The 24,257-nt window shown below is 48.3% G+C and overlaps 1 protein-coding gene and 1 non-coding gene across 4 annotated transcripts in view; one reads left to right on the forward strand and one right to left on the reverse strand.

The window, feature by feature from the left end:
* The window catches only part of KIRREL1 (kirre like nephrin family adhesion molecule 1), a 104,754-nt gene that overhangs the window by 66,196 nt on the left and 14,301 nt on the right, over nucleotides 1-24,257 (reverse strand). The window lies entirely within an intron of this gene.
* Nucleotides 7,317-7,389, forward strand: TRNAG-CCC (transfer RNA glycine (anticodon CCC)). Its single transcript has one exon. It is a non-coding gene; the product is annotated as a tRNA-Gly (tRNA).

Below are 24,257 nucleotides of genomic sequence, written 5' to 3' on the forward strand. Positions count from 1 at the left end.
ATGGAATTCTCCAGGCAAGAATACTGGAGTGGGTTGCCATTCCCTTCTCCAGGGGATCTTCCCAGCCAAGGGCTTGAACCCAGGTCTCCCGAATTTCAGGCAGATTCTTTACCATCTGAGATACCAGGGAGGCCTAATCAAATGGGAATGCTCAAAATGGGACTCTCCCTTCTGGTTCTTTACTCTCTGCCCACAGGGAGTGACCAGTAACCAGGAATTCACTGCGAGGCCACAAAATGCTTCCAGGCGCTGAGTCCTTTCAACTCAGCAGACTATCAACTCAGCAGACTATCTACTGAGTACCTACTGCACACCCATGGGACTCAAAAATTCTGTACTCTATCTTCTGATAAGAAAACTAATGGCTGTAAAAGATTTATCAATGAATCCACATTGAAACATGATGAGTGACAGAAAGGATTAGGATTGGGGTCAGGTAGAGTCTCTTCTTGGAGAAGGAAATGGCAACCCACTCCAGTGTTCTCGCCTGGAGAATCCCAGGGACAGCGGAGCCTCGTGGGCTGCCATCTATGGGGTCGCACAGAGACGGACACAACTAAAGCGCCTTAGCAGCAGCAGCAGCAGCAGCAGAGTCTCTTCTCATCCCCACCCTGGCCCCAAGCCTAAAGATTAGGCTACCTGGGAAGTACCACAGTCCACTGGGCAGTCCAGGACGGTGTGTGTGCATATGCACATGGAGTGGAGGAGAAAGAAAGGAATAAGGAGGAAGGAATATGAAGGCAAAGGAAGCAGGAGGAAAAGTATCTGCTGTCAAAGGCATGGCGCTGGAAGCCAAGGGAACCTTCCTGCATATCATTTTGTATTACGGGAGACACCCTACTGTTTGTTTCCCATCACCGTCTTCAATTCCCTCCACAGTCAGGAGACCTGAAGCACAGAACTGGCTTGTTGATTGGTTTGAGTTTAATCCATTTGTGTAATATCCCTGTTCAGAATGATATCTAATTAACACTTTTGTTGGGGGGAATAAAACCTCCCATAATCATTAGTGAACGGGGGAGGGGAGGGGAAGCTTTCCCAGGCAGCAGCCTTGCGTCTACCAGGCTGTTTGCGGCTCCATCTTACAGATGTCTTAACTGAGACATGTCTTAAGAGTGGGATTATCATTCATTCTGGACCAGGACAAGCAGATGGAGCTGAAATTTGATGATGGGATGCTGAGAGCTACATGAGTCAGCACTCACACCTAGTTCTAAGGACCTCGATTCTGAGTGCCAACTCCATAGGGGGCAGTACAGCTAGACAGCCTCCACCAAGCAGAATGGGCACTTTCCAAGTCAGTGGGTGAAGTTCCAAGTATGACTCTACTTTCTGGTTGCGGCAGTTCCTCCAGGCCTTGCAAGGAGAAATAATACTTAGATTTGTGTATAATTTCAGTTTGCAAAATGACTTTAAAGTGTCAGTAGCCAACTCACTGGGAGCAGAGAATACCAACCTCATTTAATAGTTGAGGAGAGTGAAGCTCAGAGAAATTAACAGACTTGTCTAAGGTCACTAAGGCATACATAGCCAGGAGTTGAACCCAGATCTTCTGACTCCAGAACCCTGGGCTTCGTGGGGAGCAGTCTCTGTTTGCAGGTTTCTGGGCATGTGCCATTGCTCTCCAGAGAAGTTCCATGAAGCTAACACCTTGTTGAGGGTATAAGGAAGGCATTATGGGGAGGGCTTCTACAGAAATCACATAAAATTATATGGGAGAATCTGAATGGCACTGCAGGGGAGGTCAACAATTTTCATAAGATTTTTGAAAGAGTCTTTGACCCCAAATCACAAGAGTCAGCACCCTGCGGGGGCATCTCTGACCAAGCCTTCTGGTGTAACATATAGAGAACAACGAGCTGGGTTATTAACAGGAGGACCTGGGTTCTAATTCCACCGTTTTCAAACTGTTTAACCTCTCTGGGCTTCAGTTTCCATTCCTAAAAAATACAGATAAAAAACCCTGTCTTGCCAACTATACAGAGATTTTGAGGATCAAACTACACAAGGAAGAGGGAAATGGTGGCTAGAAGGCAACAAGGGGAAAGAGATTTTCAGTTTACCTTCTCACATTAAAAAAATGCTGTGCCATGTGCATTATCTGCTAAAAACATATTAAAAAATTTAACAAAAATATGTTTGGCCTTCAGGTTATAGAGTGCTTTATACACACAATGTCACTTATTTCTCTCCACAGCCCTGCAAGGCAGAGATAATTTTCCCAATTGCACACGAGGCAACTGAGGCTCAGCCAGCTCAGATAAATTGCCCAGTGTCATGAATGTGACTAAATATTAGCAGGTTGAGGATTAAAATTCATATCTTTCTGATTTCAGTTTCCCTCCTTCCCTCCCTCCCTCTCTCTCTCTCTGTTCCCTACATTACAGGTGCTCACTCCATCTCATAAAAGCGCCCGTGTGAAGAGATAAACTTGATGTATATTGAAGGAGAGTAAATTTTACTATATTGCTACAGGAGGGCTAAAAGTTTCCCCATCATTATCTAAATATAGGACTCCCATAACTACTTGCCTTACAACCAACCCAAATTGTGCACTGGCAGCCTAAAGAATTATACATGTGCAGACACACACACACACACACACACACACACACACACACTTTGTTATAGCAAGAGGAGAGAGAATTAGGATGGGGATTGAAAAGGCACTCCCATGGTCTGGCACTGTGGAGTACTGCCCAGGCAGCTTGGCAAGAGTTGTTCATCCTGTCCCACCCCTAAAACGTACTCATCCTTGCCTCGCACAGCCTTTAAATACTTTGCTGTCGATTCATGTTAAGTTATTGTTTTCATTCTCCTGCCTGCATGCCCTGTACAGGCTTATCCATGTCAGTGCCTTGGCTTAGACTGCAGGCCCCAGAGGGCAGGGGCTGGGCCATACGTACCCCTTTGTACTGCATCCACCCTGAGCCAGACACAATTATGTGCTTAATAAAGATTTGAGCAGATGACCACAGAGATAAAGGTCATTTATTCTAACTTACAGAGAAATGAAGCCTCCAGGTAGGGTAATTTTTATGAGACGGTGCTGTGCAGGGGAACACGCACTAGTACCTGGAGAGAGAGCACCATCTGCATCCCGGCTCTACCTGGCTCCGGAGAAGGTAAATATCCTCTCTTGGTAAGTTTCTCCACCTATAAAATGGAGATGATACCTACTTCATGGGTCTGTAATGAGAACTGAAAGAAGGGTTTGTGAAACAGTAAACCGAAAGGTGTTATATATCTGCTACTTAGAAAGAAAGAGAGAAAAATTAATGAAAAAAATGTCATCTGAGCTGACCCTGAGGTTTCTCAGGAGAAAACGCCTCCCATGCTTTCTGCCCCCCAGCAATGGAAACCCTCTTGTTCACTGGCTTCCCTGTGCTGGCTGAAGGCCTGGCACATTACTGGCAAATGGAATACACCAGAGATCTTTGCGATAGCCAGTTGCTACAGTGATAAGTTGGACTTTTATCCACCTTTGCAACAGCTAAAAGAAATAGCCCAAATTAACCCTCAATTCATTTAAGCTGCATTGGGCTACAGTCCATGGGGTGGGTTGCAAAAGCTGGACATGACTTAGAGACAAAACCACCACCAACAACCCATTTCTACTCATTCTGGATGGGACATACATACACACAGTTAACTACACATTCCCCAGTGTTAGGGAGGGATTGTTCAAGCAATAGGCCAACTAGCGGACTTCCCTGGATGCTGGTTCAATCCCTGGTCGGGGAACTAAGATCCCACATGCCTGAGAGCAACTGAGCCCACGCACCCCAAGGAGACAATCTGTTCACCACATGAAAGGTCTCACATGATGCAATGAAGGTCTGACACAGCCAAATAAATGAATAAATACAAAAAAAATAAAATAAAATAAACCAACTAGTGCAGATGATCATGCAGGACACTCTGAGGGGCCCAGGCGGGAGAGACTCTGATCAGCAGACAAATCAAGTCACAGTTCTTCCTAGAGTGCTGTGGCTGGTTTTGCAGGCAGTGAAGGTCAAGGGTAGGCAGTAGAGTGAGAGAGGGCATTCCAGGTAGTGACAATGGTGGCTTGTTCCAAGCCTAGAGGCCAAGAGTGAACTGGCCTTCTGTTACGGACTTGGCAATAGTTGGGGGCGGGGTTGTGCAGGGGAGTAGGAAGAAATTGAATTAGTAAAACCAGCAAGGGGGTGGAGTGAGAAGGCAGGAGTATTGGTCCTTTTTTAAGTGGTCTCCGGATTATCATTCCTTCCCGGGGGGGTACCCCTACCCTGCCACTACGGTTGAACTCCTATTAATTCTCTTTGGTGGTCAAGCTTTCCCAGAGCACCCTAAAATGAAGTCAGTTGTCCTTGCTCTGAGCTTTCTGGCTCTGCTACTCACAGGGCAATACAGCATCTACTGCCTTGCTCCAGTAGGACACAAAGGTATCAAGGACCTAGTGTGTGCTAGATGCTTCCGACTGATCCACTCCTCCCCGCAGCCCTGCACTCAGTTCATTATCTCCATCTCAGAGAAAGGCCTTAGAGCAGGGTAGGTAGTGGGCAGCACGATCTCTAGGCCAGATGGACTGCAATCACAGCTACTCTGTCATGTCTTAGCTGCGAGACTTTGGACAAGTCACCTAACTTCTCTGTGTCTCAGATTCCTCTTCAGTCCAAAAGTGAAAGTGAAAGTGAAAGTGAAGTCGCTCAGTTGTGTCCAACTCTTTGCCATCCCATGGACTGTAGTCTGCCAGGCTTCTCTGTCCATGGGATTTTCCAGGCAAGAGTACTGGAGTGGGGTGCCATTTCCTCTCCAGGGGATCTTCCTGACCCAGGGATCGAATCCAGGTCTCCTGCATTGCAGGCAGAAGCTGTACCCTCTGAGCCACTAGGGAAGCCCCTTCAGTCCAATGGGGATGCCAAAATACCTGGACAACCGAAGATCATTAATGCATAGATGTACTAATGTTGCTCAGAAAGGTGCCTGGCACATGGTTCACGCACAAGGGAATGGATGCTCAGAAATTTGCTCAAGACCTTAAAAGCTACACAGCTGGAATTCCATAGAGTGCTTCACTCCCTTGGATTTCCCTAAGTATACTGTCCCCATCTCTCCCTGGTTTAGGTTATAAACCACTCAGGGGACATTGGTAGGCTCCCATTTGCCCCTCGTCCTCCACGGCACCTAGAGGGCGTATAATACACGAGTGCAGATAAGTGAGTCCAGGTGTTAGTATATGAAACTTGGCTCCTCTGATACCCAGCAGAACAGAAGTAGGGGGTACACTGGGGCAGCCTGAAGCTAGAGTTTCACCTGCCTGTGATTCACTTTAGTGCCTTTGAGATTTGAGGCAGAGCATCAGTACCAGCAGTGATCCTGGGCAGGGGAAAATATCCCATGCCGGGGAGAAGAAACCCCTGTCTGCAGTTCCTTCCTCCCCTCTTCTCATGAGCTCTTTGGCTTTCTTAGCACATCCCCAAGAGGACAGCAGTCCACAAGGCCAATTGAGATAGGTGTGCCTCCTCCTACCACACCACCCACGTCTGGCAGTGTGCCCGCCCACCACCAGTCCGGGGGAAGCCTGATTAATCCGGGGCAGGGGCACCAGCTGCCATCCTGCCCCTGACCCCAGCCTGGCCACCTCCCACCCTTCACTCCACCAGCCATTCAGCTGGGTGAGGGCATTTCTTGAGTCCTCCCGACTTCCTCCTGTCTGGGAGGATGGAGGCATAATTAGTGCACTTCTCCTGGGGAGTGGGAGAGGCAGAGCGGCTCATTAACCCAGCCAGGCGTGCCTCTTCTGCGACTCCCTCCCTGCCCTCTCCTCTCTGCTCCTGGGTCCCTCTTCGGTCCCCTCACCCCTCTGGCCTCCCCTCCTCATTAACCTTTTTTCTCCTTTTTCTCTTCTGTACCATTCTTGGCTGTACCTCTCCCTCCTCATCTCACTGTTTCTGCTCTTCTTTCTTTGGCTATTTTGCCCCCTGACCTTTCCTTCCTCCCATCCCCCAAGACCCTCTTCTCTTGATTCTGGCCTCCCAGCTTCCGGTCTCAGCCGATTTCTCTGGGCCACCTGCCCTTCCTGCTACATGCTCAACCTCAGAAGCCTTATTTCCTTGCCTCTCTTGTTCTTGTGGGCTTCCCTGGTGGCTCAGCTGGTAAAGAATTCTCCTGTAATGAGGGAGACCTGGGTTCGATCCCTGGGTTGGGAATATCCCCTAGAGGAGGGCATACCAACCCACTCTAGTATTCTGGCCTGGAGAATTCTATGGACTGTGTAGTCCATGGGGTCACAAAGAGTTGGACACAACTGAGCGACTTTAACGTCACTTCACTTGTTCTTTTGCTCCATTTCTTTCTTCTGCTTTCTTTCTTTTCTTTTCTTTATTTATCTGGCTGCATCGGGTCTTAGCTGGGGTACTCAGAATCTTTGATCTTCATTGCAGCATGCGGGATCTAGTTCCCTGACCAGGGACCAAACCTGGGACCCCTGCTTTAGGAGTGCAGAGTCTTAGCCACTGAACCACCAAGGAAGCCCATGTTTTCTTTATTTTCTCACTCACCTTTCTTGGTCTACTTCTCCTGTTTCTCTCTTTCCCCTTTTCTTACTGGGCCCCTCCATTCTGGCTCACTCTCTCCCCTTTCCCACTCAGTGCACCCAGCACACTGAAAGAAAGGTGCGTTTTGAGGAATTTGTATACGTTCTGTCCTTTTTCTGGTGGGCAGGAGAGAATGGGGGGATTCTTGGGGGAGGACACTCATGACCTGTCTCATCCTAAGTGCTCTTTTCCATTCACAACCCACTAGGGAGTTCCCAACATGAAACACAGTTGGGAAGAGCTTGTGGAGGCAGGACCACTGAGAAGAAACTCCACGATGTCTTCTCCACTCAGAGGAGGCAGATACAAAGGGGCTTTCTGGAGGAGTTGCCATGGCCGCCTTGGTGACAGGGTATCGGCCATCCACACCTGGGCTGCCCACAGCTGCTGGGAGGACCGCTTTTTTTGGTCTTGTTTCCTCAGCTGAGGGCAAGTCATTCCAGCCTTTGAGGAATCACTGTCTTAGTTTTCACCACACCACCCTCTCTCCTAAAAATACAGCTGGTGGTGAGCTGCCTTTATTCTGGGGTCAGGGCGGACCCTGCAGCGCCTTGGAGGGGATACTTGCTTAAGGAAAACATCCGGATTTCGTCTGCTAGGTCTGTTTCAAGTTTCTCTCTACAAACCCTTATGATCTAAGCACTGGGTCCAAAAGCCTTTCCACACTCATCCTCCAGATCTGCCAGTTCCCTTGCTACTTATTCACAGTATCTGTTCAAAACATGTTGTCACAGGACTTCCCTGATGGTCCAGTGGCTAAGATTCTGCACTCCCAATGCAGGGGGCCCAGGTTCAATCCCTGGCCAGGGAACTAGATCCCACATGCCTCAACTGAAGATCTTGCTTTGCATGCCACAACTAAGTCTCTTGTGCAGCCAAATAAATAAATATTTTTTAAAGATATATTAAAAAAAAAATCTGTTGTCTCCATTCTCTCGCTCCCTCCATCCTTTCCCACCTTTTTTTTTCCAGATGATACTACACAACAGGGATACCTTTTCCAGAACAGTAACTTAATATTCCTCTCCCCCTCCCCCTTTTTCAAACAGAGAAATTGCACTTCTTCCAGGAAGTTTTCCTGGATTGACTCTTAAAGATGGAAGCGACCTAAGAAATTATTTAATTGCCCTTCAGTTTAGAATTGGTAAAGAACTCACCTGCCAATGCAGGAGACAAGAGAATGGGTTTGATTCCTGGAGGAGGAAATGGCAACCCACCCCAGTATTCTTGCCTGGAGAATCCAATGGACAGAGGAGCCTGGCAGGCTACAGCCCATAGGGTCGAAAGAATCTGATATGACTGAAGAGACTTAACACACACACACAATTTAGAATGAGGACACAGTGCCAGAGCAATTAAGGACTTGCCTGGTGCATACAGTATGGCGATGCAAGGAGAAGACACCCACGTTTCCTAACTCCTCCTCTTGTGTTCTTCCTCTGTCCTGAAGCTGCCGGCTCCTCAGAGAAGGCAGAATAGCTGGCCTGGTCTGCTAGTAGGGGATTTCCATAACTGTCCCTTGTTCTCTATCCCCAAATACCTTTCCCTGTAGTCAGTCTCTGCTCTGTCTGAGATATGTGTTGTTGGTCTTAAATAAAAATTTACTCAACTGTGTGCCTTGAAGGCAAGCAACTATACTGTATTTATCTCTGTTTCCTCAGCACCAAACAGGGCCTGGCACTCAATAATTGCTTGACGAACTGAAACTAACTGAAATGAAAACACACTATTGACCCTCTGAAGCAGCGGTGCCCTCACCCTCAGTAAGATGACCGAGGTTTCTGTTGACAAAGATGATAAAGCGCAGCCATGTCCATTTGGGGTCAGCCCCCTCCTGTCACTCCCTATCACTCACAAAAGACAATGGGGATGTAAAACAATCACTTAGGGGTACAACTTGCTCCTTCTACTGTTTTCCAAGGCCAAAAGAGAAAGGCATGGACTTCCAGGCCAGGAACTTAGCAATTGCTTGGCCCACTTCATGGCTGCAGGCCAAACCTGTGGAGAGGAAATTGTGGGAGCCACACAGGGCTCCAAAAAAGAACTCCAGAAGACATCTGTGGACCCTAACATCATCTAGGGCGGTCACTCCTGGCTCCTCCTGGACCAAGTCCTAGGTCTCCCCTCACTTGCACCCCCACCGGGTACAGCCGGACTAGAATCCACAGGAGGAAGAAGCAGCCTGGAAACAGGGCCCATGGAATTTCAGCAGAAGGCTTGCAGATGTTCTCACATTCTTCAAAGGGATACAGATGTGGACAGGCAGGAGAGGAACCCAGCAGAGCAGTACTTGCCTGAACACTTGGATCCCCTTCCTCCCTTCCGATCAAGTTATTGGGCAATCGGTGCTGGAAGCTGTGTGGGGAGTTTAAATCTCAGAGCCTGGGATTCTGGCAGCTGGCAAAGCATCTGGGGCAAGTCCTGACTTTTGACTGTTGGGGACAGCCCATCGTTTGCAGAGCTCCTGGGGTGTGTTAAGGTCACATAGTCTAAATTCAGAGGAACTCCTCAGAAGCTATGTCAAAGTTAATAGGGAAACTGAGTTCAAGGAATTTGGGTGGTACTTAGCTGTCATAGAAAGAGCACTGGAATGGGAATCAGCATTTGAGATTTCCAGCCCTGGTTTCAGCAGAATCAGCTTTGTGGCACTGGACTAGTTCCATCCCTTATCCGATCTTCAGTATCCTGGTTCATGGACTAGGCACCTCCAGAACTGACATGCCAGAACACAGGAGGTGTTTAGCACAAGCTAAATGACTGAACCGATATAATTCTGAGACTGCCTTCCTCCAGATACTTACAAAGTTTTCCACACTGCAGGCATCCCACTGATCTCATTTGGATGATAATGGCCCCTTCAGCATCCTCCCTGCTTCTGACTTTCCCCATTTCCATTTGCCCAGAGATCTGACTGCAACCTCTCCAACTTCATTATCTTGACCCACTTCTCAAGAACCCACAATAGCTGCCTATGAGAATCCAGGTGCACAAGGCTTTAATAGCTGCCCACCGAGCCCCACCCCCAAGGCACCCGCCCACACACCTGGACTGGATTTCTTTCTCCCCTTGCAATCCAAGCCTGTCTCTTCCTTCTGTGCCCTGCTCTAGACTTACCTTTTTAAGGAAGGCTGGCCAAACGACACCATCTATAACCACAGCCAGTATTATGTCCAGTCCCTTCAGTATTTAACGCCTCAGGTTACGTTATATTTATCTGTAGTTTCTTTTATATATATATATATATATATATATATATATATATATATATATCTCCTGGTGAGTATAGGTATAATTTACCCCTGAAATGCACAGAAAGGACTAAAGAAAACTCCTTCATAAAGACCCCTCTCTCAGTCTTCCCACAGGTAAGGGAAGAAAGTTCAAAACATAATAACTTTATATATAGACACGAAAGCAACAGCTAAAGAGCCTCTGCTTTCCTCTTTCTTCTTCACATTAGGGGAGACTGAGGCCCAGGGAGGTTAAGCAACTTGTTGAAAGTCACACAGCTCATTCAGCAATCAGGAAGGAGACCAACACAATGCGTTGTGCAGTGCGATCCTTTCACCAGCTGACACAAGTATCCAAACCAAGGGGTCATTTTGACACCGTGCAGCCAGCTGAACTGTTTGGTGGAGGATCCACATTCAAGGGCAGTGAAAACCCTGCACTTGCTACCCAGGAAAGAGATCTGATAACAAAAGGGGACGTGAGGGTCTGAAGAAGCACCAAAAAGGCTCCCTATTTCTGTCCCAAGAAAGAATGTAACAGCCCTAGAATGAAATCCAGGGTACACCACTTTGGACTGAATTTTTGAGGTTTTGGTGGAGCCACTTCCTTGACGCCAGCCCACTTTGGCCATTTTTAGGTTGCTGCAGAGGGCGAGAGCACCAACCCTAAGCGCCCTGGACAGATCCCGGAACACACAGCCACTGAGAAGCCAGGCATACAGCGGCCCAGGGCCACGCCCCGGCCTCTGCCACCCCAGTGAGCGCCACTGCCCTCCGCTGGGGGCCCACCATCAGCACTGGTGTAAACACTCGCGTCTGTTTTTGGTACCACTGAGGAAGACCGGTGGTGTGGATAATGAAAGTCATTTCTTTTTGGCTTTGGAAAGCATGATAATGAATTTTTAGTGGCACCTAATTATGTTCTACTGAAGATAATATTAAAAAAGTGTTTGCATTCTCTGAGCACATATTAAGTGATAGGGAGGAACAGAAGTGGCTAGCTGGAAGAGGAACCAGATTCTGAATTAAAATTTCATTATGGGGACCTGCCAATGACCAGAATATTGATTCAACAGCTGTGTGTGTGTGTGTGTGTGGACTTGTGCAGGAGGCACTCTGTTTGGTGCTGGGGAGAAGAGGGAAATTACAAACAGCAATAAGACACACTCTATCCTCCAGTCTGATGAGACAGGCGGAGGTAAACAACTCACTATGATTAAGACAGAATATAACTGCCACATCAAGAAATTCAAGCAATTTGCTTTAGAAGCTCAAAGGAAAGAACAGATTTTTGGAGAGCGCAGAGAAGACTACTTAAGAGAGAGGCACTAAAAGTACATCTTGGAGGCAAATCCAGATTTCAGAGGGCACAGGATGGGAAGAGGGGTCACTGGTTTGAATGAGCACGCAGGCTGAGAAGATGTATGAGCAGTGCAGGGAACAGTGTGAGGAACAGCACTGATTCTCCCCTCCCCACCCAGTGCTGTGGGAGGAGACCTGACTGACCTCCTCCTTTGAGCAAAACGAAATTCTGTAAATCCCCAAGATCTCTTTCAATGTTCTCCCTGCTCCACCATCATTTATTTCAACAAGATAGTTCTTGCTCATGCCCTACTAAAGCAAGTTCCTTTCCACTAGTTACTCCTTAGAGCTTTGAAAAAAAAAAAAAAAAATCACCCTGGGAAAAATTCCTGTCCCAGTCCACAGCAATCTATTTTCAACCTCAGACTTACTCAATCCAGGTCTAGCTTCTCTGGGATTCCCAGACCTGGAACTTTCCTTACAGGAGACTGTTATGTTTGGGACCTCTCTCTTAGCTATCAGCCCCGCTAAACCCTTCTAATTTGCTGCTGCTTTAAAACTGGGGAGGAAAAAAGATGGAGAGGACGCCCTCTCTGCCTCTCTGCCTCTTTCCCTTGCTCTGCGGTTACGCTCAGCAATGATCCTACAAGCCTGGAATTTGAGGAATTTCCTGCCCTGTGCTCCCTGGAAGAGCTGAGAGAGACCTAGCAATTAGGCCTGGAGTTTCCACTCCTGCCTTCCTCCACCCATATGAAGTACCCTGAGTGAAGAGCTCGCTCTAAGGGGGCCACGTGGAGCTCAGTCTAGGACGTCTCCATACCACAGGAACGTCACCCCGAGAGTCATCCCCATTGCCATCGACTCCCTCAGTCCCTCCCAATCACCTAAAGAGTCCCTTCCAAAATGCTCCGCCTCCTTTCCTTGGCCCACCTTAAATTGTAGCCATAATAACATAGGACATATAGAGTTAATTCCTTCCTAAATCCATCCTGTTCTTCTGCAACTGTCCCAGAGTAACTCTGCTCCTTCTTTTTTTTTTTTTTTTTTTTGCTTTCCCCCATCACAGGAGAGGAGTCAGGAGCCACACTTTGCCTCAGCAATTTTTCCTTCCCCTTCCAATCTGCCCCTCCCTGCCCTCCTCTCCCCCTTTTCCCCTTTGCCTGTATGTCATTATGTACTGACTTATTTGATCTGTGCCCTTGTTCAATGTCCTTTTATAGGCTGAAGGTCTTAGCTCTGCTCCCAGACAGCATGTCTGTCTCTGGAACTTTCAGAAGGCAAGGGTGGAGGCTCTGGGCCTCTACTTCTTTGTTCAAGTCAGAGACCTGGGAATGGGAATGGGGAATATGGTCTCAAGTCATTTATGTAAACCTTATGTAACTTCTCTGCTGCAGCAGCCAGAACTGCTGAAGCAAATTTCTCTTCCTAATCATGTTTTGTTCAGGCTAATATTAAAATGGGCTCATATTCCCTTGTCACACATCCATCGATGGCTGGATACCAGGTGCTGAGGCAAAAGCAGCCTGGGATTTAAACACTGGCCACAAATAGTTCTCAAGCTGCCCCGTCTACCAGCATCAGCGTAGAGAAGGTAGGCATTTATATGGGTTCCTGTGTTTTTTGCACTTCTTTTTTGTCTAGGTGTCCAGCTTTGTGGTTTCTTCCTCATTCTAGTCTTCTCATTCGTGACACTCCTTCAGTAATGCCCCATGTCACCCTCCTTTCACTGTTCCTCAATTCAGAGGACATTTCTGAATCTTTAATGCCTGTAGGTCCTGGAGAAGTTATGATCAGTTGGAACGTTGCTTCCCCACCTCCATCTCTTTCCGTATAGCACACGCCCTCTCAGGTTTCATTCCCAGGTGGGCAGCCGTCTCTCTCCATCCTCCCTGTGGCCGCCCACCTGCCCACAGATCTCTCCTAGGCTGTCACGGTGTAAGTTCCCCTGGTCCTCCCCAATGCCTATACCCTGCTTACTCTCTTCCTGTTCTCGCTCTCAGAAAGTATTAAGTCCAGGAACAGCAGTGCAGCCCTTTGGGGCCTGAGATTTCAAGGCCTGGATTTTCTTTCCACTCATCCCGACTCTGACTCTTGACAGTTCTCAACCAGATGACATTAAAACGGTAGTTTCCAGCTTCTCTTTCTTTCCCGCCACCTTAGTTCTTCTCAGCATATTCTAGTAGCCTCAGAAGGAGAAGCCTCTCTGGTTAAAAAGGAAATCAAAGCTATTCCAATACTTCAGTGGGAATGCTCACTATCTCCAGATTCCCTCCAACCCTCAAGATATTTGCCTTTTGAGGTTGAGAGTTGCTAGTTGCCAATTCCCTCCTCCCCCCGCTTCACATTCCCTTCAAACAAAGCTTTTCAGTCAGGTTTTTGACCCTGATGAAGATTTTTAACTGGAATCTTTTTTTTTGCTTTCCCCCCTTCCTCTCTAATTCTGAAGGATCTTTTGTCTTTTGAGCAAAAGAACTGAGAGACTGGGAGGGCTGCTGGGTTTTTTTTTTTTTTTTCCTCTTGCAAGTAATTGGGAAAGAGTTTTTTTTTTTTAAAAAAAAAAAAAAAGAAGAAGAAGAGAAGGTAGGGGGGGAAAACAATATAAAGCTATTTTCTTTCTTAAAATAAATTATTTTAATAGAAACAAAAGAGAAAGATCTTGAAAAGTGTGAAAAGAACTTTGAAGAGAAAAGGACCCTGGAACGGTAACAGAGAAAAGGAGGGAGGGCTGGAGAGAAACATGAGAAAGAGCTTAAAAGGGACTTAAGCAATGCATGCGCAGAAAGGGGGAAGGAGGAATATGACGAGTGATTGGAGGTGCTCATTTCAGGACTGTGTACTCGCTGGACAGTTTCTCCAACTCATAGGAAACAGAAAGAGCCAGAAGCCCACTCTGAGGCCATAAAGAGAACTCTCCTCTCCTTGCATACTGCGCACTTAGCAGTGCCTAGCATGTAGTAAATGCTCAATAAATGCAGGGCTGAACAAAACAAATTGGTTATGGGTGACTGTTTTTTGTTGCTTGTGTCTGTGCTTTCTTCTTCCTCCAGGACTCAATGAAAGGTTGACTGGGGAAAAAAAGGGCCAGCCTCACATGACAGAGATCAGGTTGCGCCAAGCTCATAAGCAGAGGTCACGTTTTGTCAACCTCTCCTTGTCTTACCCTACTACCTTCCCTGGGCTTAGTCCTCACCCTCTTCTGGCTGGGCGTCAGGCATCCAATGAAACGCTATCAGCTCTCCATTACTCGCATATAGGCTTCTCACTCTGGGGATTATCCATGGAAAAATCTTAATCCCAGGCAGGTTGATTCCTTTTGCCACCCAGAATGTCTTGGTCGCCAGTCTTGGTGTGAGCAGGGAATTAGAAACTCATTTAAATAGCCATCCAAGTCAACTCTAATAAGCAAAGTAAATCTGATTATTATCATCATGAGCACCACCATGATGCATCCCAAAGTTAAAAAAAAAAAAAAGACCAAAAAGAAACGGTGGCTGAGTGTTATCTCTGTCAAGGCTCTCCCTCTACTGGGTCAATTGGGAGTTAACTGTATTTACAGACAGACTTTAATCTGGGGGACTCAGCTCTCCACAGCCTCTGCTCCATCATCATAGCACCTCTAAAAGGAAGATTACAGACAACTTATATTATTTGTTACTTAAAATAGTAGCTGACATTTCAGTAGCTGCTAGCTTATTGTGTGCCAGGCACTATGTTATACGTTTTATATATTTTAACTCATTTCATTTATTCATTACAAAAAAGACCTGAGGCAGCACACACAGGGTCAATTGTGTAAACAATAAACTGGAACTTCCCTGGTGGTCCAGTGGCTAAGACTCAGCATTCCCAATGCAGGGGGCCCAGGTTTGATCCCTGGTCAGGGAACTAGATCCCACATGCCGCAACTAAGAGTTCCTACACTACAACTAAGATCCGGTACAGCCAAATAATAAATAAATATTAAAAAAAAAAAAAAAAACAGTAAACGAAGAGGTGACATGAGACACTGTGCATAGATGGTGGTACTTAGGCAAACAGGGAAAGAGAGTAAGCACTGGAGAAATAAACTGAGGGGCAGGTAGAGTTATATATTAAATATTTGCCACAAGATCCTCAGCCCCTCATCAGAGATGAACTGCAAGATTAGCCTTGAGCTTCCAAGCAGCATGTGCAGAGGAAAAAATTCAAAATTAGTGATGCAATGTACAGCACCCATAAAATAAACACTAACCGGTACCTTAGGAAAGTGCCACTACAGAACTCTCTTCTGTGGATCCCCACACAAGGCTCACTGTGATGTGCAGAACCATGTTCTGGGTAACGTCCCTACCATGAATAAAATAAGGAATTGCACAGGGCTGCCCCTTAGAACGTTCCTCAGTGCGGGCTGATGGCACAGTGCCAGAGGCTCAGCTCAGTAAAAGCAGTTCTTCGAGGAGCCCAAACCGTTCAGTCTCGGTTTGCCACTCTCTGACGGGCTGGCTTGGTCTAAGGATAAAATTGAGAGTATCTGGAGGAATGGACTGGAGGTGGGTGATAACAGTGGGTGGCAGGCTGGGGGAAGGCTGTCGATATAAAACAGGACTCTTGCAACTTAGCTATTTTGGCCTTCAGTTCAGAACTGCATTCCGAGATGAGAGGAAGGAAAGAACATCACAGTCTTCTCTGATATCCAGGATTTCTTGGGAGGCATCTGAAGGTAGGGGGAGGCAGAACTCAAAAGATTATTTCCCTGAGGAGACGGGGTAAAGGGACAGCCAGTTGTTGTGATGTCTAGGGTGGGAGTGAGGTGAATGAGTGAGACTCCTTTAAAATACAAAAAAAGTACTTTGGCATTTTCTTTCTTTTTTATTTCTGCCGAGTATACCTAACCCTCAAAATATCAGCTTAGCTTTTGGCCATCTTGATGCTTGGGAAGATTAAGCCTGCTGGGAAAAAAAATCCTAAGGAGCATTCAGAGAGGAATTAGAGGTAGAATTAAACACAGTTAAACAGCCCCAGCAAAGCTCCCAGACTTCCCCCTCTGAAGGAAGAGCCCAGGCACTCCAGCATTTCAGAGACCCACAGGGTGACAGTCAGCACAGAGGTCAGCCTGCCGGTGACATCTGCATCCCTTAACCTCGAAGTCCTCCAAGGGAATAAAGTCTGCAACTTAATTGTCCATCTAGCAATTTAGCGTCCACAAGTTCTTCTATCTGACCAAAGCGTTTTTTTGGCTGTTTCCCCTACAAAGACTGTATTTTTCCTAATAGTGGAGGACAGAAATCTTGTCCAGCCTTGGTCCAGGGAGCTGGCACTGGAGTGAGAGGGGCAGTCCCCAGTTAAAGGGAATAAGGTTGGAAGGAGGGTCGGGGCTCCCTAGCTGCTGCTTGGACATCCTCTTGGTGAGTGAGGACAAGGATAAAGGCAGGGGAGGAGAGGTAGAGCAAGCTGGCATCTCAGGCCAAGTCCCCTGACAATGGGCAGGAGTCTGGAACCTGCAGCCTGTTACTTAATTATCTCTGAATGGTTTTTGTTCCTGGCTTTAAACATTTACCCCTATTGGGTTTTCACGGCTTCACAAGCTCTCTATCTCCTTTTCTTTGCCGTTGCCATGGCAACGACTCCAGGCGTACAACTGCTCTCTGATTTTAAATAAAAGTTGAGGTTTCTCTCTCTCTCTTCCCTCCCCGCCCCTCCCTCCTTCTCTCTTAGGATGGATGAGGTTTCTCTCATCCCCTCCCTTCCTTTCACCTTCCTCTCTGCCCTGCTCTCCCCCCACCAGACTAGGTTTCCTTATCATCACCTCATTCTCTCATTTCCTCCTTCCACCTGACTCTCCTCTAAGCCCTCTCCCCTGTCATTGGGCTTCCTAGATGGCCCTAATCCCCTGGTTGCCATGACAGCAAGACAAGGCCCTTTAGGAGGGATGGGGGCAGAGGTTGAAGGATAAGGGAAGTTGGCTGGGGAGGGGGTGGTGTGTGGTGGGGAGGTGATTTATTGGTAGTCCCAGAAGCAGTGTTACCCAAGATTCTCTGGGGACCACCACCTTCCTCTCTGGACCTCAACTCTTCTAGCAATTAATGGGCAATAGATTCCTTATCTATTCCCCACCCCACCCCCAGGCACCAAGAAAGGACTTTTTGATCTGTGCAATTGGGAATGGTGGGGGAGGAGACAGGGAGGTCTGTGGAGATAAAGCAGTAGTTTTCCAAACTGCTGGGTGGCCTGTGTGTGTGTGTGTGTGTGTGTGTGTGTTGGATGGGGGGCAGGGCAGGGTGAAGGCGGAACTTCTCCTATCTGCTCTGGGGCAGTGAATCACTTATACTCCTGAGTCTTGGTTTTCATTGGCAACTTTCAAGGGCTGGATTAAATCTTTGATTTTTCTGTACTTTAAGGTGCCCAAGGACATCAGAGAAGTCTCAGCAGCTATAGCTGGTGGGGGTAGGGGCCAGGGTGAGGAGGAGGGGATTTGAGGGAAGTGGGAGGTGAATCAGGTGCCTGAGACCCAAAAGAGCTAGTCCTACGGTCTGGCACCACAGGGGCCTCCTTTTATCTGCTCAAGGCAGAGGTGAGGTAGACCTCCCAGAAATCCTCATCACATGTTTCTAAAGAAAGTCCGGGCCTCCACTCACTTCCCACCAATGGACTGTCCAAGTGGCTGTCTTTGCCAGCTACCCAGTCATTCCCTGGCCCCTCTGTTGGTAAGTCATGGTTTAAGTGGAGACTTAATCATTCCTAAAATGGTCTAGAGATTGAAATATTCTACTTACTCCTCAACAACATAAACCATTCTCTCTTAATTGTATGATACGGGTCAAGGTTAAATACTTGGGTAAAGGGAGAAATAAACAACAATCTGGCATTTTAGAGAAAACTATGGATTGGGGGTCAGAAGACTTGATTTCCAGGGCTTCCCTGGTAGCTGAGCTGGCAAAGAATCTACCTGCAATGCAGGAGACCCCGGTTCAATTTCTGGGTTAGGAAGATCCCTTGGAGAAGAGATAGGCTACCCACTCCAGTATTCTTGGGTTTCCCCGGTGGCTGAGATGGTAAAGAGTCTGCCTGCAATTCAGGAGACATGGGTTCGATCCCTGGGTTGGGAAGATCCCCTGGAGAAGGGAATGGCTACCCATTCCAGTATTCTGGCCTGGAGAATTTCATGGACAGGGGAGCCTGGCAGGCTACAGTCCACGGGGTCGCAGAGTCGGATACGACTGAGCGGCTTTCACTTTCACTTTTTCTAAGGGCGATTTTATCCCAGGGGGCACTTGGAAATGTCCAGAGACATCTTTTATTGTCACACCAGTGAATGGAAGGTGTGTTGCTACTGGCTCTAGTGAGTAGAAGCCAGGGATGCTGCTAGACATCCTACAGTACACAACAGCACCCCCTCTCCCTGCATGCACGCACACACAAACACACCCACACATGCAAACACACCAAACATTAGCTGTATCTATCTCAATCAATTCATTTTCCCATTCAGAGCCTCAATGTCCTCGTTCATAGATTAGTACCTTATACTCAATGATTTAGGTCACACACATTTCCTGAGTGCCCATGTCAGACATCTTTCTAGGCACAGAGGGTGGAGCAGGTGCAAGATCAAGAGAGAAGGTCCCCTTGTCCCCAAAGACTTTTCATTAACTTATCTTCACAACTTGAAACGAAATTGCACAAGGTCACACAGAAAATCGGGAAGGAAGCTGGAATCTGAACCCAGGTCTTCAGACTACAAATCCAAGGGCCCTTCTCATCACTCCACACCACAAAATATTAGGATTCAATTCAGCAATAAGAGCTATCATATACCACTTAAAGCATCTCAGATACCTCTTCGAAGCATTCTACACAGATTATTTAATTCAATCTTTATGATCACTCTACGAAGCAGATGCTGCTATTCTTCTATACCAAAGTGAAGGGACTTGCACAGGGTCATGATGGCAGCAGGTTCTGGATCTGAACCCAAGCAGTCTGAACTCCAGATCCTGCCCTTTTGCTCAGAAGCTCAAGAGTACTTCCGGGGCAGCATCATCTGCATCATCTGTGAGTGCCAAGTCACTTCAGTCATGTCCAACTCTTTGCAACACTATGGGCTGTAACCTGCCAGGCTCCTCTGTCCATAGGGATTCTCCAGGCAAGAATACTGGAGTGGGTTGCCATGCCCTCCTCCAGGGGATCTTCCTGACCCAGGTATTGAACCTGGGTCTCTTATGTCTCCTGCATTGGCAGGCGGGTTCTTTACCACTAGTACCACCTGGGAAGCTAGTGACTCCTTGTTTTACAGTTGAATAAACCAAGGCTCCAAAATAGCATATCACTTGCCCAAGAAGAATCAGGATGAAAATCCAGGTCACCCAATCTAAGATCAGCTCAAATATACCCTCGAGCTCTCAATGTCTATAGTCCTGTTGGGGGAAGGCAGTGGGAGGTGCATTATAAGAAACAAAGTCAGAAAGGGAAAGGGAAAGGGAAAGAGGACGTGGAAAAGTGGGAGAAACACCTAGTGAGTGGTCAGGAGAAAGGAAAGAGCTGCCTCCAGATGGTGAAGGAGATAGCGGAGGATGAGAGGAGAGGGAGGGCGCTCAGAAAGGAGCAAGATGCTGAGCACACAGGGAGGGGCCAGCCTAGGAGACGAGGAGGCCTCGGTGGCTCAGAGGGTGAAGAATCTGCCTGCAGTGCAGGAGACCTGGGTTCAATCCCTGGGTCAGGAAGACCCCCTGGAGAAGGGAATGGGTACCCACTCCGGTACTCTTGCTTGGAAAATCCTATGGCCAGGGAAGCCTGGCAGGCTACAATCCATGGGGTCACAAAGAATCAAACACGAATGAGCAACTAACACTTTTCTGAAACCTCGGGTGGGCTTCTCTCTGTGCCTTGCCACCTATCAGCTGGCTAGGCTGTCAAGATATCCAGACCTTTTCAAAAACCCTGTCCCTCTGGCCAGGGAACAAGAAGAACTTAGAATCTGTGACCCGCCCCCAAAATCCCCAACCCCGGTGTCCAGGGGCTTCACTTGCTGCTTTTCCTAACACCCAGCCCCAGCCTTGAGGGAGGGGGCAAGAAGAAAGGACAGACCTCGAGACCAAAGCACCCAACACAGCGGGCACCGGGACCTGCCAGGCTCCCTCCCAGCTTCCCAGTTCCTCCTGGAGATTCTTCCAGGCTCAGCGCCTCTCTTCAAATCCATTTTGCAAATGAGGAAAGCAGGCCCAGAAGCTTCTCTGGGGGCCCTGACCCTCCCCGAGAAGGCCCGGGCATGACTTATGAAAGAGGCTGGGGTTTGTTGTTTGTTATTTTTTGTTTTGTTTTGAACAAAACAGAATCCAGGGCCTTGGGGAACTTGCAATCTGGTAGAAAACTGAAAGGTCAGTGCTTTAAAACTGAGTATAAACTGAGCCTGTGAAATGAGATAAAGGGAGGGTTCGTCAGAAAAGGCCCTTGGAGGAGGTAACCCTTTTGAGAATCAGATGCGGGAGGTGGAGGGTGAGGATGGAGAAGCTTACATAGCGCAGGCTTTAGGTCTTTACAGACCGAAATTCCTGGGCTCTGGCTCCTAGGAGAGGGCCCTGGTTTTCATTTTTTCCCTTCCCCCCACAGCTCAGCTCTGGTCGGCCTCTGAGATGATTAAAACCAAAAGAATTTTAAATGCCTGGAATTCACTTTTCACCACTGATGCCATTTGCTTATTTTCTCTCTCTCCCCTCCCTTCTTATAATTTCTCCTCTTGGGAGAGCTATCTGTTTGCCTCACTCTTTTCTTCTGGCTGAGTTTGCTCTGCGATGATCCCCAGTACCCACCAGATGACTTTGTTTTCATTGCGGAGAGGAGGAGAGAGGGGGTAGGGTGTCTCAGGCAGAGGGGAGGGAGGAGGGGAGGGTGGAGGGGCCTTGATCTTGCTGGCGAAAGTTCCCAGAAAAAGAAAGAAGAAATAGCTTTCAGGGAAAGAAATCCGCCAAATGTTTATGTTCCCACAAGACTCTGCGAAACCTTTTCACAGACCAAAGCTAAAGTTGAGGGTGAGATCAGAGCACGTTTCTTAAGGAACAAACTCTTATCAACAGGCACACACAAGCACCCACATCCTTGATCCAGGGTCCCCAACCTTCCCAGAGTAGGCTGGATCATCTCCATTCCCAGGACGGCAGACTCTGTGCATGTGTGTGTGTGTGTGTGTGTGTGTGTGTGTGTGTGTGTTTGCAGGGAGAAGGGTACTTCTGTTCTTACCCAGAGTCCAGACCAGATCTGAAAAATGTATAAAAAGTTTGCTTCCACCCTGGTTCCTAATCAAGCAATGCTTCTCCAAGGGCACCCCAACGCTGGCTCTCTGAAATCAATACATCTGGTTTTGGCTCAAAAACCAAATCAGAGAGAGTCAGGGCCTCATTCAGGAAGAAGCAGTCCTTTATGTGAACTCCCCCCGGATGGCAAAGAGTCAGAAAACGGTGCAGCCAGAATCTTGGAGATTATTACCCTTCTCTTTTTATGATAAGAAAACAGGCTCAGGTCACCGCATAAGGCACACTTCCCAACAACCACAATGGAGCTAAAATTCACAGCTAGACTCGCAATCCAGTGCCCCTTCCATATTGCCTCCTGAATGTCGACTTTCCTACCATAGTCCCTGGGAAACCAAGAGCCGAGACAGAAGCTATAAACCATCTGAGTGAGACTGGACACATTTAACACTTTGGCACAGGGGCTCTGCTGCAGGTGCAGTGGGCAGTCTGAGGCATGGAGGTCAGCAAAGGGGGAATGTCAACCCTACCTGGAGCTGGATGCCAATAAGCTCTGAGCTGGAAGTAGCCCTGGCCCAAACAGACAACTTCTTTGTGAAAAGAAAAACTGCACCGGGACAGAGTGACCTGGGTTGTCACAGCTCAACAGTACATCCCAGAAGTGGCACAGTGTAGAAATTTTGTGCCGTCTCTTCCTGAGGAAGGTGAACAAAAGCACTCTCCCTCCTTCATCCGCTTTTTAAAAAATTAACTTGTTTGATGTGGCTTCTAAGGTCATGGGCTAGGTGCTTCCATGTGTAGTGGTAATAACAATAGGAATAGCAATAGCAGTCACAGATCCCATTTGTTAAGCACCTGTCATATGCCAGGAACTCTGTTTACATACACCATCTGCAGTTTTTCCAAGATTCCCATTGACCAATGAAGAAACTGAGACTCAGATTATATGACAATTCCGAGGTCTCATGGCTAGTTAATGGCAAAAAAGTCCATAGGATCCAATTCTTTTATTTCTCAAGACCAAGCATTGTGCTAGGGTGAAGAAAGAAAATTCAATACAGAGAGCGAAAGAATGGACGTCCCCCATTCTCCACCACGTCCTGCAGACCAGCAGCCCTGCCCTCAGAGACAAGATGAACAGCAGTGGGAAACAGTGGTGAGTTGCCAGAACTTTAGGTTCCAGTCCTGCTCTGTGTCTAACCCTCTGAGTAAACTCTACTGTCTCTCAGTCTTCTCAAATGCATCATCTGGACATCCTCCTCGCTATTTATCTTCAGGTTGGAAGCCCAAGGAAAGCCCCAAGGTTTGTGGTTATGCCGGGGCTGAGGGCCCATCAGGAACAGTGCTCTCTCCCTCCCTTACCTCTTCTTCCTGGGTCACAGTTTTCCTCATCTGTGAAATGGAGCATATTGTCAACTCCTGGCACAGCGCCTGCAAGGTGTAAGTCTACGTGCTAGGCCTTCCCCCTCTTCACCCAATCACCATTATGGAGTGGTTATTCCCTGAGTGGGCTTCCCAGGTGGCGCTATTGGTAAAGAACCCACCTGCCAGCCAGGGAGACTTAAGGGAAGCAGGTTTGATCCCTGGGTCAGGAAGATGCCCTGGAGGAGGGCATAGGCACCCACTCCAGTCTCTCGCCTGGAGAATCCCATGGACAGAGGAGCCTCATGGGCTACGGTCCATAGCATTGCAAAGAGTTGGACACAACTGAAGTGACTTAGGGATTCAGCCCCAGAGTCTGTGTCCCGCTCTCCTCAGAAAATGTTCCCAGACCAAGTCCTGGGTCCTAACTGGGTGGTGGCCCTGCCCTTTCTTTCCCTGTCATCCTTTCTCACCCCTGCAGACTTCACTTCCCAGCATAGGATTGACGAACTTCACTGGGACCATCTCTTGCTCCTCATCAAGTGTTCTGGTCACCAGCCTACGCGCACCTCCTGCTGTATCCCACCCTGCCTCACCCCACCCCACAACCAGGGAGGCTAAGGGAGCCAGCGATGTGCAGCTCTGGCTGTGCTAGCTCTGATAGACCAGGTGGAGCCTCCCCCAGGAAGCATGACCATACTTCCTGACTACCACCAGCAGAGCCTCCACCAGCCTGCTGGGCTGACCAGGGGTTCTGGGCCCGTGCTCCGCTCAGCATTCCACGCACCCGCTCAGGTCCCTTTCTTCCCCTCCCTTGGTCTCAGCACCCGCAGCCAGCTGCCCCCACCTCCCTCCAGCATCTCTCTTCCCACTCTCCCCTTCTCTCCCGCTTCCTCCCCTCCCCCCTCTGCTGCGGGCTTGGAGCAGGAGGTTATGAAAATGAGCTGCGTGCCCAGGAGACTGTAATTATCTGCTAAGTGTGAAAGCCAGAGTGATTAATTAAGAGATAATAAAAAGAAAAGGAGGGCGAGAGGGGGGCCTCACGGCTTTGCTTTGATGATAGAACCTGAGGTGAGCCAAGCAATTAGGGGAATCTTTATCGAGAGTTAGCTATAATCCACAAATTATCAAGCACCAAATGCTCCAGGAGCAGGGCACATTTCACTCCTGCCGAGTGACAGACCGACAGACAGGGAAGGACAGCGGGAGGAAGGGGCCCAGGGAGCATCCAGCTGGGGGCAGGGAGAGGCCCTGCGCAGTGGAGCGCGCGTCTGTGCTGCTGGACAGATTGTCCCGTGCCAGGCCGCCAGGCAGCACTTCCAGGCCCTCGGGCCGTGGCTACCCTTGAAACAGGGGTAGCCTGACAAAGACAGGCTGCCCCCCAGGCAGGCTCCACAGCAGAGCCAACTCGGAACACCCCCACTGTCTCCTGCAGAAGGACCAGAGGGCCAGGCGCCTGTCTCCCCCCAGACATGTCAGCTCCTCCTCTTCGAGGACTCACATTCTCCCCTGTCCTCAAGGGACCAGGAGCTACTGTAACACCATTCCTCTCCCCGCCTTGG

The sequence above is a fragment of the Bos taurus genome, chromosome 3, assembly GCF_002263795.3.
Source record: "Bos taurus isolate L1 Dominette 01449 registration number 42190680 breed Hereford chromosome 3, ARS-UCD2.0, whole genome shotgun sequence".
Taxonomy (NCBI): Eukaryota; Metazoa; Chordata; class Mammalia; order Artiodactyla; family Bovidae; genus Bos; species Bos taurus.